This window comes from Argopecten irradians, chromosome 12 (genome assembly GCF_041381155.1).
Source record: "Argopecten irradians isolate NY chromosome 12, Ai_NY, whole genome shotgun sequence".
Taxonomy (NCBI): Eukaryota; Metazoa; Mollusca; class Bivalvia; order Pectinida; family Pectinidae; genus Argopecten; species Argopecten irradians.
Window position 1 is genome coordinate 28,243,661 of NC_091145.1, and position 13,502 is coordinate 28,257,162.

The 13,502-nt window shown below is 35.1% G+C and overlaps 1 long non-coding RNA gene across 1 annotated transcript in view; it reads left to right on the forward strand.

The window, feature by feature from the left end:
• The first annotated feature begins 1,823 nt into the window (after window positions 1–1,823).
• The window catches only part of LOC138336789 (uncharacterized), a 43,108-nt gene continuing 31,429 nt past the window's right edge, over window positions 1,824–13,502 (forward strand). The window contains exon 1 of the long non-coding RNA XR_011210469.1: window positions 1,824–2,622. This is a non-coding gene — a long non-coding RNA (uncharacterized lncRNA). The remainder of the gene's footprint in view (window positions 2,623–13,502) is intronic.

Sequence of the window (13,502 nt, forward strand, 5' to 3'; positions counted from 1 at the left end):
TATGTATACGCCATGATCAAATCTGAAGTAAAATAAGAGGTAGCATTTTGGTGTAAACAAATAGGGAATTTATACATGATATAGACAAATTTGCAGGGAGAATGTTGGGGTGGGGTGAACATTTATATATATATATATATATATACAAATATTCGCTTACAAAATGTTTGGATTGTCCGGGTACATATACACAATCTACATACTGTTTACGCATTGGTCATCACTCTGATAGAATATATCATATTCACTTACCATATTTGTGATAACCATTCTATAACAATAAGTACCCTATTTATTTATTTATTTATTTACTTATTTATTTCATGTTTGTGATAAGCCATTCTATAACAATTAGAACCCAATTTAAAGATTATTGTTTTTATCCGCATTATTGCACTATATTTTACTGCGAGGTAATCTAAATTAGCGGGCCATGGGAATCAGGGCGTATGAATATACGGCCACGTCATTCTTGTGATCACAGATTGGGATTATACATGTATGTAGATAACAATAGATAAAAACATCTTTGAAAAATCTATCAATTGATATTTCCAAGAAAGTGAACTTGCATTCTAATGTTGTGAACAGGACAGTGGGCGAAATATTCTCGTAGGCGTTCGTGTGATCAAGGCTATATCCAATGTAGATTTCCATCCTAAATATTCCAAGAAATCAGAGACCACGACTTACGAAATGTACACTGAACAGGTTTGTTAACGTTTAATTTAGATGCTTAACTATCTTTATTTTTTAGTAAACAAACTTCATTCGGTAAATCAGTTCATGCATGTATCTCATGAACACAGACATGGTCTAACCGTCATTCTCAAAGTCCAGGTACATGAGTCGTAAATGTTGATATTGGCAGATAACGGAAAATTGTTTTAATGAATCTTATACACGAAACACATATATGTATTACAGTATATTTGGTGTCTTCCACGTCTTTAGACAACACGCGAAACGATATTGCTAAGCATTGCATCACCCCTGAGCCGTCCTAGATTGCGTTTTTGCTAAAACAGTTGTACTATATAAAGATTTGAGCATGGAACTGTATGCCAAAAGCATATATTAACAAGCAGCATTGTACTGTAGACTTAACAATGGTTACCTAGCCTATATGACACTACATACGGTTGAATGATGAAATATCTTCTAATGTACTTTTTTGTTACATAGGATCTGAAAATAGTACCACTTATAAATAGACTGGAGTACATAGTCAATATATACACTTGTGATATACATAGCCCAATGAGTGTCCTTCGAAGAATGTTTTTGTTAACTATTCATGTGGAATGGATACTTTACCATTAAATGAAAATTTCCAAAAGGTCAGTCATTTAAATATAGCATTCATTAGATTTCGTACTACTGCATTGTAATGTCATCATTTGGTCAAATTAGATTCTCACAGCATTTGCTTTTCAGATGTTGGTTTTCCTCAATTAAAGTCGAGTGTCAATTCCCAGAGTGTCATTATATTATTAATAACGTCATCTGCATTCAAAAACAAAATATGAATATTCAATAATGATAGATAAAGGAAAAATGTGGACACAGGAAATACATTATTTGGTAATTACCTCCATATATAATAAAGTCGTGTGATTTGATATTATATTATAGTTTGATCAATAAAAAATACAGATGAACTAATCAAGTGAATCTCATCACGGATTTTTTTTCATTATTATTAATTGCTGACACCACGTAGTTTTTATTCGTCTATAATTAAGACCTCGAGTATGTTATTAAGGGTTCATGCTGTTTTTGCATAAAAATAATCGATATCAAATTAAAAAAATATGAAAAATAACAAACAAAATCACATGTTACGAAACATTTACATTATAAATAAAAACAAATCTGTGTATAAACGGTGTAGATCAACTATGGTAGCGAATTCTTCGGTCGGTCACTTGTTGGTTTATTTTTTTTGTCTTGATAAAGGTAAAGATTTCCCCGAAAAATTGACAAATTGTTTGATATTACATTGGATATATATAGGTCTATCAATTCAAAGTTTGTTTTATAAGCTAATTATTGCACGCTGATTTTTTATGAGGGTGTTATCGCGGTTAATTGATAAAATCACGGATGGCATACCATTTACTTATACACATGTACCAGCGTACTAATTTTAAATGTCTGGTTTAAATAGAGGTCAACGGTAATCGTATCTTTGTTAACCTACATTTTTATGGTAACATATCTATGTAAACAATGGTTTTAAAGTTTTAAAATGAAAATTACATTAATGTTCTATATATTCAATAGCTCTGTATTTTCAGCGGACGTAGTTTAAATTTACATCTCACATCACCGCGTATGAATATGCATATATATATGGACGTGGTCGAATCTAAAGGATGTTTTTGTGAGAGATACCAATACATTTATAACATGGCTATTTATTAGGAAATAATTATCAATTGGATATACTTTTCATTCGGGACGTTTAGATATAAACATATATTACGTTCTAGTATGTGGCTTTTGATACCAGAGTTATTGATAAATATTTGGGAATGAGGCGGGATAGGAATGTGGATTTCCATCCTGCGTTTTCCAGGAAGAAAGGAAAGTACCGGATACATCATGTACATTGAACAGGTATGTCGACAACTAAATTAGATACATCTACTTAGGTTATATAATATTCTTGAAATAAACTTCGATAAGACAGTGGAAGTACATGTGTGCTTATGCCCATTGAGAGTGTCGTTCACTAATTATAAATTATGAAGTGCCCTGCCCTAACTATCATCTCAACACCCATTCGGCTTGGGGTATTGATATGTCAATAAGCAAATAAATATATGAAATTTTACTCGATAACAAAGGAATAATGATCTGCAAAACAAAACACCATCACAGTTTTAAGTCAATATTGCATCACTCATGGAAATACCTTTAGTAGTTGCCAAAACAGAATTAACAGTTTAAAAGCTTGCATTTGAACACTGGTATTAATTTGGACATGGCATATACAAAGCCAATCTTATACTGTTGATGTAACCATAGTCGTTATTTCCTAATCACACGTATAATCTCAATCATAGAATTACTATAATTGGTATTACATAGAAGTTAAAAATAACTTTAAATTAAGGATACATATACTGAAGTATATTGTAAGATTCAAATACTGTAACAAAGGTATTCATGCAACGTATTATAAAACAAAACTGAATCTTATTGATAAACTTTCTGTCGTTGTCATAAGGCTTTTAATTACCTGGCATGATATTTTTTCGTTTTTGTTTTGTTGTTATACGCGCCATGGACACAAATGGTGATCTGTATATGTTATTGGTATCCATGTAGTTTACTTTGTCATGGTGGCATGGTATCATATCATGGTCTGATAGTATAAAGTAAATAAACGAACCGAAATGAATATCTTAATGGAAGCAACCTTTACATGTGTTGAGGATGTGGTTGTGGTGCAGGGCTATAAGTCACAGGTATGTTTGTATCGTAGTTCGTGAGTTCGAGTCTCGGATATATGGGGAGCGGAATTTTAAATGTGACATCATAGGATACGATAACTTTCTCTCAATCCTTGACGTCTATTTGCTATAGTGTCTTACAGGCGGCACACGTCATTTTTACACTGAGGTAGTGTGTGGTGTTTGGTGTCTTTGGAGGCGGCACACGTCATTTTTACACTGAGGTAGTGTGTGGTGTTTGGTGTCTTTGGTGGACTAGTTCAGTGAAATAGGACTATGAAATGGGCAAGAATCCCGCTATCACAAAGAGACATAAAGAGCGAACCAACAAATTGGCTTTAGAAATATTTACGAAAGCATTATGTTGTATGACACGGATGTATCGTTATACTGAACTTGGGTTTTCCAAACTAATACATCACTTCCCATTACATACATGGAGTAAAGCCAGACATGTGAGTAGTAGTTTATTTTTACTCTCGTTCTATACAAATTCGAACTATTTGAACTATTTTATAGCGATTTCATGACACTATTCCCAAAGATAAAATGTAGACGTGTTTTTACTAGTTACATCTGGAATGCAAAAGATTACTCCAGTAACCAAAACAGTAATCATAAATAATTCTATCTACATTAGGCTTCACCGATTACACGATTACATTATTGACTAGTTATCAAGTTATAGGGTTGATTTTGTAAGTAAGTTTGGTGATTTCATTATGTGAACAAATGTTAGCATACCTACTATATGCTTGTGTTTGATTGACGGTTTGGAGTTGAATACTATATGTCAATAGAAAGAACCCGGAAGTTGATAATACATATATCACTGTGTGATATCTAATCACTGTATGATGAATACGTCCTTGTTTGTTTGGTAGCTGTAATGCAATTGAATATTTAGTCTTTCTTTATATCTTAAGGATGAGCCTATAAAGAATATATGAATGCTCAATAGAAGAGTTACCAAAACAGTATTTTCCTTTCTAATGACTGTCGTTTTGATATGATAGTACAGGAGTGTCATTTTATATCCATATCCGATGTACATGTAGTGCAAGTATATACATTTGTATAACGTTTATATGGTTCACCGCTATCAGAAAGATACCGCTGTCTCAATCTCTCCCAGAATTCATAGCGGTCAACTGATTTGAAAGAGGTGCCGCAATGAACCATGAGAGAGATTGCCACAGTCCACTACGTTGCTACACGTTCACTACTATGTAATCACGCTCAGCCCTAAGGGAGTAGGACGACTGGTTCTCCCGTTAACTTTGTCAGTATAATGTGACCGGGTGGGCTGTGGTGCTTAGTGTCTCCAGCGGCATGCTTCAATAGTTCCACTATACAATTCAATTCAATTCAATTCAACTTTATTGCTTCCTTACATCCATACAAAAGGGATCGATAGCAAAACATACATGCACATACACACAGTAGATCAAAACAAAAACTTAAACATTTATCAAGCCAGCTTTCCTCAGTTGAAATGACTTTTTAACAGAGAGGCCTAAATCCTGCAGAAGTTTTAGATACAAGAAGATACAACACGAATATTCTGCAGTCTCCCAAAACACGCACCACGCACTTCATACATGCATCACCGCATACATGGGAGGCCGTCCTTACATGACCCTGACTATTAATAGGACGTTATGTTAATCAAACAAACAAACAAATATTCCAGGGATTACTCTTACTGTCGTCATATTCACACAGTACTAGTAAGCGCTGGAATATCGTGAATGACTACAATGATACAAATATAAAAGTCTATTGGTAGAATGTGAAAAAAAAGGTAGAGCCATGGAGACGGTACAACAGTAAAAAACAAATAAACCCCCACAACGAATAATAATACCCTACGCATGCTTTCAATTCGTTTCCGGCATAAATTATGCATCCGATGTACAAAGCTTCATACAGTAAAACCAAAACCAAAATGTTAATGACGGCATACTATTCAAGCGTTTTCTTTTTTTATCAATTTATTTCAAATGTAATACAACATATATAAATAACATAAATCATAAATCTATATTACACTACAGCCGGAAAGGAAGGCAAAGAACGTTAACACAGACAGGATGAAGTATGATTCATATTGTAGCTGAACCATGAATATAAATTAACACAATTCATATACATGAAAAAAGAAAGATGACAATACATATGACTAAAACAGAAATCAATTCAATAAAGATAATCAGTCAGCAGAGCATCTATTGAAAATTTAATAAAAGCTTTTTGTTTGCATTTTTTTTCTACGTAATAATTCAGTTGATTTGAAAACTGAAGGATGACGGTAAAATATGGTTTGATATATTGAGTTCTCAGCTCCGAGTAAATTGGACAGAACAATATAACAAATATCTACCAGTTTTACATTGGATTGTAGCTATCAGGTCAACTCTTTGCAGTCGTTTGCTCCTAGAAATGAAACAACATATAAATAAATAAACAATAAATGTATGAAAAAGTCATGCCGATTTATGGTTGCTTTCCCGAACAATAGACATTTGTTTTGTTTGTATTTACGTTTATCATATAGATTGTTTAGTTTGTATATTGACTCTGACAGTAAATTTTATATTATTGAGTGACCATTTTGTCATAGTAATCAAATTATCTCCAATATCACAAAAAAAAAAAAAAAAAAAAAAAAATATATACCAATGTCATTAATTAAAATGTCTAACATACATGTACAATAGGTTGACATATTACCACAATCCCTCTTCCCTTGGGCCATGATGGCCGAGTGGTTAAGATGTCCCGACATATTACCATAATCCCTCTTCCCTTGGGCCTTGATGGCCGAGTGGTTAAGATGTCGCGTCATCTTACCACAAGCCCTCCACCTTTGGGTCAAGAGTTTGAATCCCATACGGGGAAGTTGATGGGTGACGACCACTGGTCGGAGGTTGTTCTCCGTGTACTCCGGCTTTCCTACACCATCAAACCTGGTACATCCTCAAATGACCCTGGCTCTTAATAGTACGTTAAACTGATTAAACCAAACCTAATCGATAATCATTACATAATGGCTGACCCAAGAGGAATAAATAAAAAGTAATGAAAAATGGCGAGTACTAAAAATATTACAATGGTGTTTACTTGGGCCAAAGTGTAGAGCGGTTTAGATGTCTTGAAACATTTCTAAATTTCTAAGAAATTTTCTTGACAAATAGAATGAGTATGTCGGAGATGGTGTTCATGAGATTGTGGTGTGTTTTGAACAGCTTAGGCGGTCTAGAATGGTATTGACACTTGATGTTCTTCTGTAGGTGTTGGTTGCATATCTGGCGGCACGTCGCTGCATCATTTCAGGTCTGTCGATATGTTTCTGTTGGTAAGGGTCCCAGACAGTGATTGCATATTCTACTGTTGGTTTTACTAGTGTAGTGTATGCCTTAGATTTGATGCTTTCGGAGTTGATGTTTAAGTTCTGTTTTAAGAATCTGATGGTCCGATTTACATTGCTGCAGATATTGCTAATATGCACACTCTATTTCTTGTTATGTGTAATGGTGCATGCTAGGTATTTGGCTTATGTTACTGCTTTCAGTTTATAATGTACTCTTTTTGTTTCATATAAAATCTTTTACTCATCCGACTATGTGAAATCACACAGGAGTTCATTTATGTAAACAAACAAGTAACGTTGGTGATCAAAAGGCTAATTCAGGATGACTGTCCATAGTTGAATTTCAGTGAACAAGCTCTAAGTGTTCAATCTGATTGAACTGTGTTGAATACGGTCTCTGTTACTTCGCTGAACTGTGTTGAATACGGTCTGTCACTTCGCTGAACTGTGTTGAATACGGTCTCTGTCACTTAGCTGACGGAGTATGTTTTTTTTTCTTTAGCTCAGTCGGTGGAGCAATATATCCTCACACCACAGACCCGGGTTCGATTCCTGGCCGGGACATTCGACAGAAATAAGCTTATTTCCCGCTGTTTTTCTACATAATATTGTTGGTTGTATTTTTAGTTTACATTGTAGTAAGATCTGGCAATTAATTAATTTCTTTTGCTAATTCATATAGACTTTATCGCAAACTTGTGTTCATAGTTAAATCAAATTACAAAGCATCTTTAATTGGATGCCCATATCAAAGTAAACGTATTGATTACTTTTGTTTTAATTTTTGAATCCTGTTTTTTGTGTAGCTCATTATAGGATCGCGATATAAAAATGTTATTCGTTTTAAGCTTTGATTGCATCATTCGCATAGAAATAATCCAGCAGACATACAATGTCGAGCAATCGAGATAAAATGTTGAGCAGTCGAGATAAAATGTTGAGTGCTCGATATGATTAGTCAAGCGCTCGATGTGATAACTAGAACGCTCGAATTCAAATAAAAAATAATAATATGATGCATATCCTAATATGCCACTGTACCGTTCACCTTGACATACTGAATTGCTGTCTTTCATCAATGTGTTTTTCCCATCTACAAACAAGAGGTCCATAGGCCATAATTGCCAAGTGTGCTCATATAAAGAATGTCGCGCCTTTTTAGCTCTATGCACCCAACAGCCTGACTGTATGGCATTGAAGGCATAACTAGACTAAAATATACAAATGAGCTAGCTTACTAAAGTACGCGCACCGAAGATGAAACCTTTTTTTCTTTCGAAGACACCCCTACTACCCCTTTTTGTCTGGAAGGTAAGTTCTAAGCCAAAATTATATATTTTTTAAGTAAGCGATTCGTCATTTTGCTTCGATTTATGTATTTCTTTTTACTGCAACCGCGTTGTTGTGGCACAACATCAGTTTTTTTCATTTCTAGTTTTTGTGTTTTTCAGGATTTTCTCGTTTTTGTGACAAGCCACGTGAGTTTTGTGCCGTAATCCCCTTTTCTGACACTGGTCTCTAAACTTCAGAAATTTGGAAAGAAAGGATGTCGATGTTGACTCGAAAGATATAACGAAGGTATAACCTGATGGGCTGGTTTTGTTGTGTAAAGTTCACCTTGAGTTTTCGGTGAAACGCTCTATGTTATATTCGTCCGTCCTCGTCTTATCAACAAATGTATCCACTGTGTAATACTGATACAATTATCAATATGGAACTGTAACTGGTGAAAATATGGAGAAAATGGTTGTATTCAGAGGAGAGATCAAGCTTTTGGCGTTAGATATAATTCCGGGTATCGTGGTGTCCGTTCATCCTAAAACAATCTTGCAAGGCCCGTGAGAGCGAGGAGGTTACAGAAGATCCCAGTCTTCAGACGTCACATAATGGAGAAAAGACAACCACCATAGCAACCCAAATAACGAGGCTAACTAGACGGGAGCAGCCAAACACTTGTCGACCAGTAGCGCGAAATGTGAGTGTTACATGCCCGGATAGAATTGCCAGGTACAATGTATTACATATGAAGAGTGGTTTCTGTCCGCGGTTCAGTGTTACCACATATAGCTTGTAAGTTATATATGGCCAATACGGCGGTTTCAAGATCCCAAAACGACGTGAGTAAAGTACGATTTAAGGCCGATTAGTACCACCTTCCAGTTATTGTGATGTCATAATCACCAGACTATGGAACTATCGTACTTTACCCACTTCGTTTTGGGATCTTGAAGTAGCCGTATTCCGACTTTTTTGAGACAAGACCATTGTTGATAGACTTTGAGGTTTGTGGTTTGATAACTAAAGGGGCAATAGTATCGGGTAGAGAATGGTGAGTTTCTGTCCAATATTTTCTTAGTTTAAGAAATTTAAATGGTAAATTTCATCCTGTCGTTAATTACAGTAATAGAAATGCAAGCAGTTCCGAAATTTTGTTATTTCGTCTCAGTGGACATAATAGATGCCTATTTAATATTCCTATTGCTGACATAGTTAGGAAAGTATAATGGTTGAGTGGCGTGCTCTTCCGTTTGGTTTGGCATGTGCCCTGAGTGTTCACAAAAACGTTTATACCTGTATGTAGTGATGATTGTTATGGAGCAATATCAGTTTTACTGATTCACTTACAAGGGCCACAAAGAGAGAAATGTGGAATGGACACTAACGTTTGTTTTTTAAATTCATTTTCCTAGTAGTCTAGGTGTTCAGATTTATATAAGAAGGCTATAACAGTACCGAAACAAATCAGCTGGGTTCTATAACTATTTCGATCGAACTGTGTTTAACCAGAAGATAAAGTCTTCATGAATTTGTATCAACTCATGATCAGTGAGAGGGACTGGCAGTCTCATAGAAAGAATTTTCTCTTCATTTAAAGCCATTCCTTTAGGACATCCTTAAGACAGAGGTTATATGATGGCAAGAAACTCTGGTGCAATGGTAAACTCACAAGGTCACTGATTCCTCACTGGAGGGACCTGGAGTTGTTCTAGCCACAAATGAGACGAATAGTCTCTGGTCCTTACAGAAAACTACAGAACACATAAGTTATCCTCCGTTTACATTTAAAACTATAAGATTATCTCTGCATGCTTGCTGTAAAGAATGGTCGTCCATTCATATTGTGGTTCAAAATTTTAACATTACTGCAGATTAACTGAACTATTTAACCAGAGACATCTGGTTGTGGTGTCATAAACGTAACACCTTTGTCTGGTAACCTGGTATTACGAAGAGCTGATTCACTCTCTCAGACGTTCTCGTCGCAGACAGAATGGACTTTAGATAAGATTTGCTCGCCTCCAGATTAAATCACAAGTTGAACTGATTTGTGTCTTGGGGGTTGACACTATGTCAGAGAATGTTGATGATTTTACTATCATTTGGGAGGGATTTCAGTCATAGTTTTCCTCCATTCTTTCTGATACAAAGGTTACTTTGTGAAGTTTTAAATGATCGAGTCAGTTATTGTAGTACCTACATTGTATTTGGAATTTTATCACATTACCTCACAGTGGCTTTTACTATGATCTTTACAGGACATTGAACTTGACCGCATGTGTCATCTCCAGCCAGAGAGCTCTCCATCGTCGAGGAGTATCCGAAGCGGTTTATCGAAGTGTACCCCACTCGTGGCGACAGGTACCGCAAAGGCTTATAACTTGGCGTGGCAAAATGGAGAGTTTTTTAAACCCGATTTAGACGATGATTTACGACTATCTTTTATCTTTGAGTGTTTCAAGACGTATCCAATTCTTAATATGTTCTCCATACTTATTATTAAAACACATACTAGTAATAATATATGTAAAGAACTGTAATGTTTTTGGATTCAAAGATACTTGTTTTTTTAACCTCTGATATTGTGGCTCTTTACTTAATTATAATTATTTCCCACTAGTAGAATATTGTAAATGCACAGGAAAATTGGCCGCACATTTGGATATATGTGTATATAGTTATGTCCGAGGTATTGACTATTCTATAGAATTTATCACCGGTGCTTACACTACTCTCAATGACTTATCACAGAAACTGGCATTGACGACAGCTCAACGTTTACAGACTTTGTCGGTGCTTGATATTACCACCATGAAAAGCATTGATTTGATTTGTACATTCTTTTTAAGGACCTTTTGAGGACTGCCAGGGTTGGTAGATTTTTGGATATACAGGTAGTGAAGATATATATGAGAATTTGACTTCAGACGTTTTGACGGTTTTAGACAAGTATTTGGAACTGATCAGGACAAAGTGTCTTAGTAATAGACTGTTTGTCTAATGCAAGATTATTCATGCTGCGTCATCATCAGCCATATCATGATGGATTACGGAGGATCTTACTCGTTTGTGTGTTCCATTATCCCATTCTACAAATGGTGTCTCAACGTCTATGGTTTTCCGTGCTGCGACTTCTGTCAGGACTTTTGCCACATTTTACCTCAGAGATGGTTCAAATCGTGACGATGCATTTGTTAATTCTGTGCTAGGATCGATAGATGGATAGACAGGAAGTGTTTAAAGCCCTCTAGAAAATTGCATGGCCCTAGGGTCTCGGATTTTCCCCTGGAGAGGATATCAAACAATTATCATCTTTATTTACTCAATTTTCATAGAAACACAATAATTAACAAGAGATCCCAGAGGGATCTTGGCGCCCACCAAAGAATTACATACTACATCTGAAATTTAAGAAAGACCCCTTCAGTACTTTCTGTAATATATAAAGCAGTAACAAACAATTATCAAAACCTATAATGGCTACCTGTTGGCCATCTTGTTCACCGATCGGTCCCAAAATGCAATATGCACAACTAAAGTTCTAGGGGAACCTGCACATGAAATTTGAGACAGATCGTTTCAGTACTTTCTGAGACAGAGCGGTAACAATCTTCGATTATCAAAATAAAAGGTGGCGTCCTGACGGCCATCTTGTTCACCAATCTGTCCGGATATGCAATATGCATAACCAGCGATCTAGGGGACCATGCACATGAAATTTGGGACAGCTCCCTTCAGTACTGTTTGAGAAATAGCGGTAACAAACTTCAATTGTCAAAATCCAAGAAGGCGGCCTGTCGGCCATCTTGTTGATCGATCGGTCCCAAAATTAGATGAAATATGCACATGTATTTGATTTGATTTTTTTTCAATTATCCTCTATATGCTAAACTTATATGCAAATGAAAGTTGTTGGTTTTTTTAACCTGAAATTGTTGCATAGTTTAGGTCATAGGGAAAGAACTTATATACAATTGTTCATGGCGTACATCAAATGTGAAGTCACATATTGAATTAACTATATACACACACACACATATATATAGTATTTACCTATTCTTCCTTACGTATGAGATAAATAAGATCAATAACTCTTCCGTGCTTATAATACTTACAGGCAGAAGGGAAGTAACTCAAATTATGATAGGTTGTAATGATGAAATATGAATAATGAAATATAGTTTTTACTTGATCTTGGCATGAACATTTTACTTAAAAAAGAAAATGTTCAGAATCTTAATGTCGAGGAAAATTGGTGTTTCAATACGGGGACACCGGATTATTTGTTTTGAATAATCAAGTAGTGCAAATGTACATACAATTGGGCATACCATTACCGCGCGGCGTACAGATATGTACATTATATCAGCGACTTAATTGAATACTAAAATAATGAATAGTGCCAAATGTGATTATATTTCCCATGGGTTTCACTGATGTTGTTATACATCTTTAAAACAGATAATATATGTAAATGCTTTGTATGGGGTTCCCATTGTTATATAATATACATGTGTATTTGTCATGTGAAAATATTTAAAATTTTAAAATGATTGTTTTGTTTCGTTTTTTAAAAAAATCTTCGCAATTCTAATTACAATTAGGTGTGGATGGAAAGTTCTAGAACTCGTCCAAAGCATGTAGATGCACGTTGGTTTTTTTGGTTTTACGGAAAACGCCGAATATTCCCGATAAATAATATATGCGATTTCGTCATGGTTTTCCCTAAGTTAAATTTAGCAATCACTCGGGCATATGCGTTCATGGCATCCCCGGGTGAGTACTTGTTATTTTCTGTTCATTATTTTACTTATATAAGCACAGGTTACACTCGGAACATATTCGGACGTTTGAGACACATCTATCAAAAAACCGAATAATGTCAATAAGGATTACCGCCTAGTGCAGCTTCGAAATAGAGATATGGGTTTTTTTTCGTAATCACGTTTATGTTAATATCATCTTATGTAAGTCAAAATTTTCTTGTGCTCATAATTACATTAAATGTAAAAAATAAAGTAATGACAAAAGTGTATCATTATTCACGCAGTAATGGTTCAATATTTTAATTTTACCACGAACCTAGTAGAAATTTACAGGCAAAACCTTTAGCTCGATACAGCTAAAAATGCTGGCGCAGTGATGATTTAAGTAAAAACAATTTAAGTATAAAATGGTAAAACACAATTTCAAAATGGCCACCAAATAGGCCATTTCTTAAAATCCCTATATAAAAAATCCACTGGAAATAGAAATGTAATTTTTGACAAATTTTGCATCTGGCAACTTGCTACAGATATTGATAACTTGTATTTTGAAAATCTCATAATTTCTTTGATCTTTGTCGAAACGAGACTTCAACGGGATTGAAATCACTCAGAAGATATATT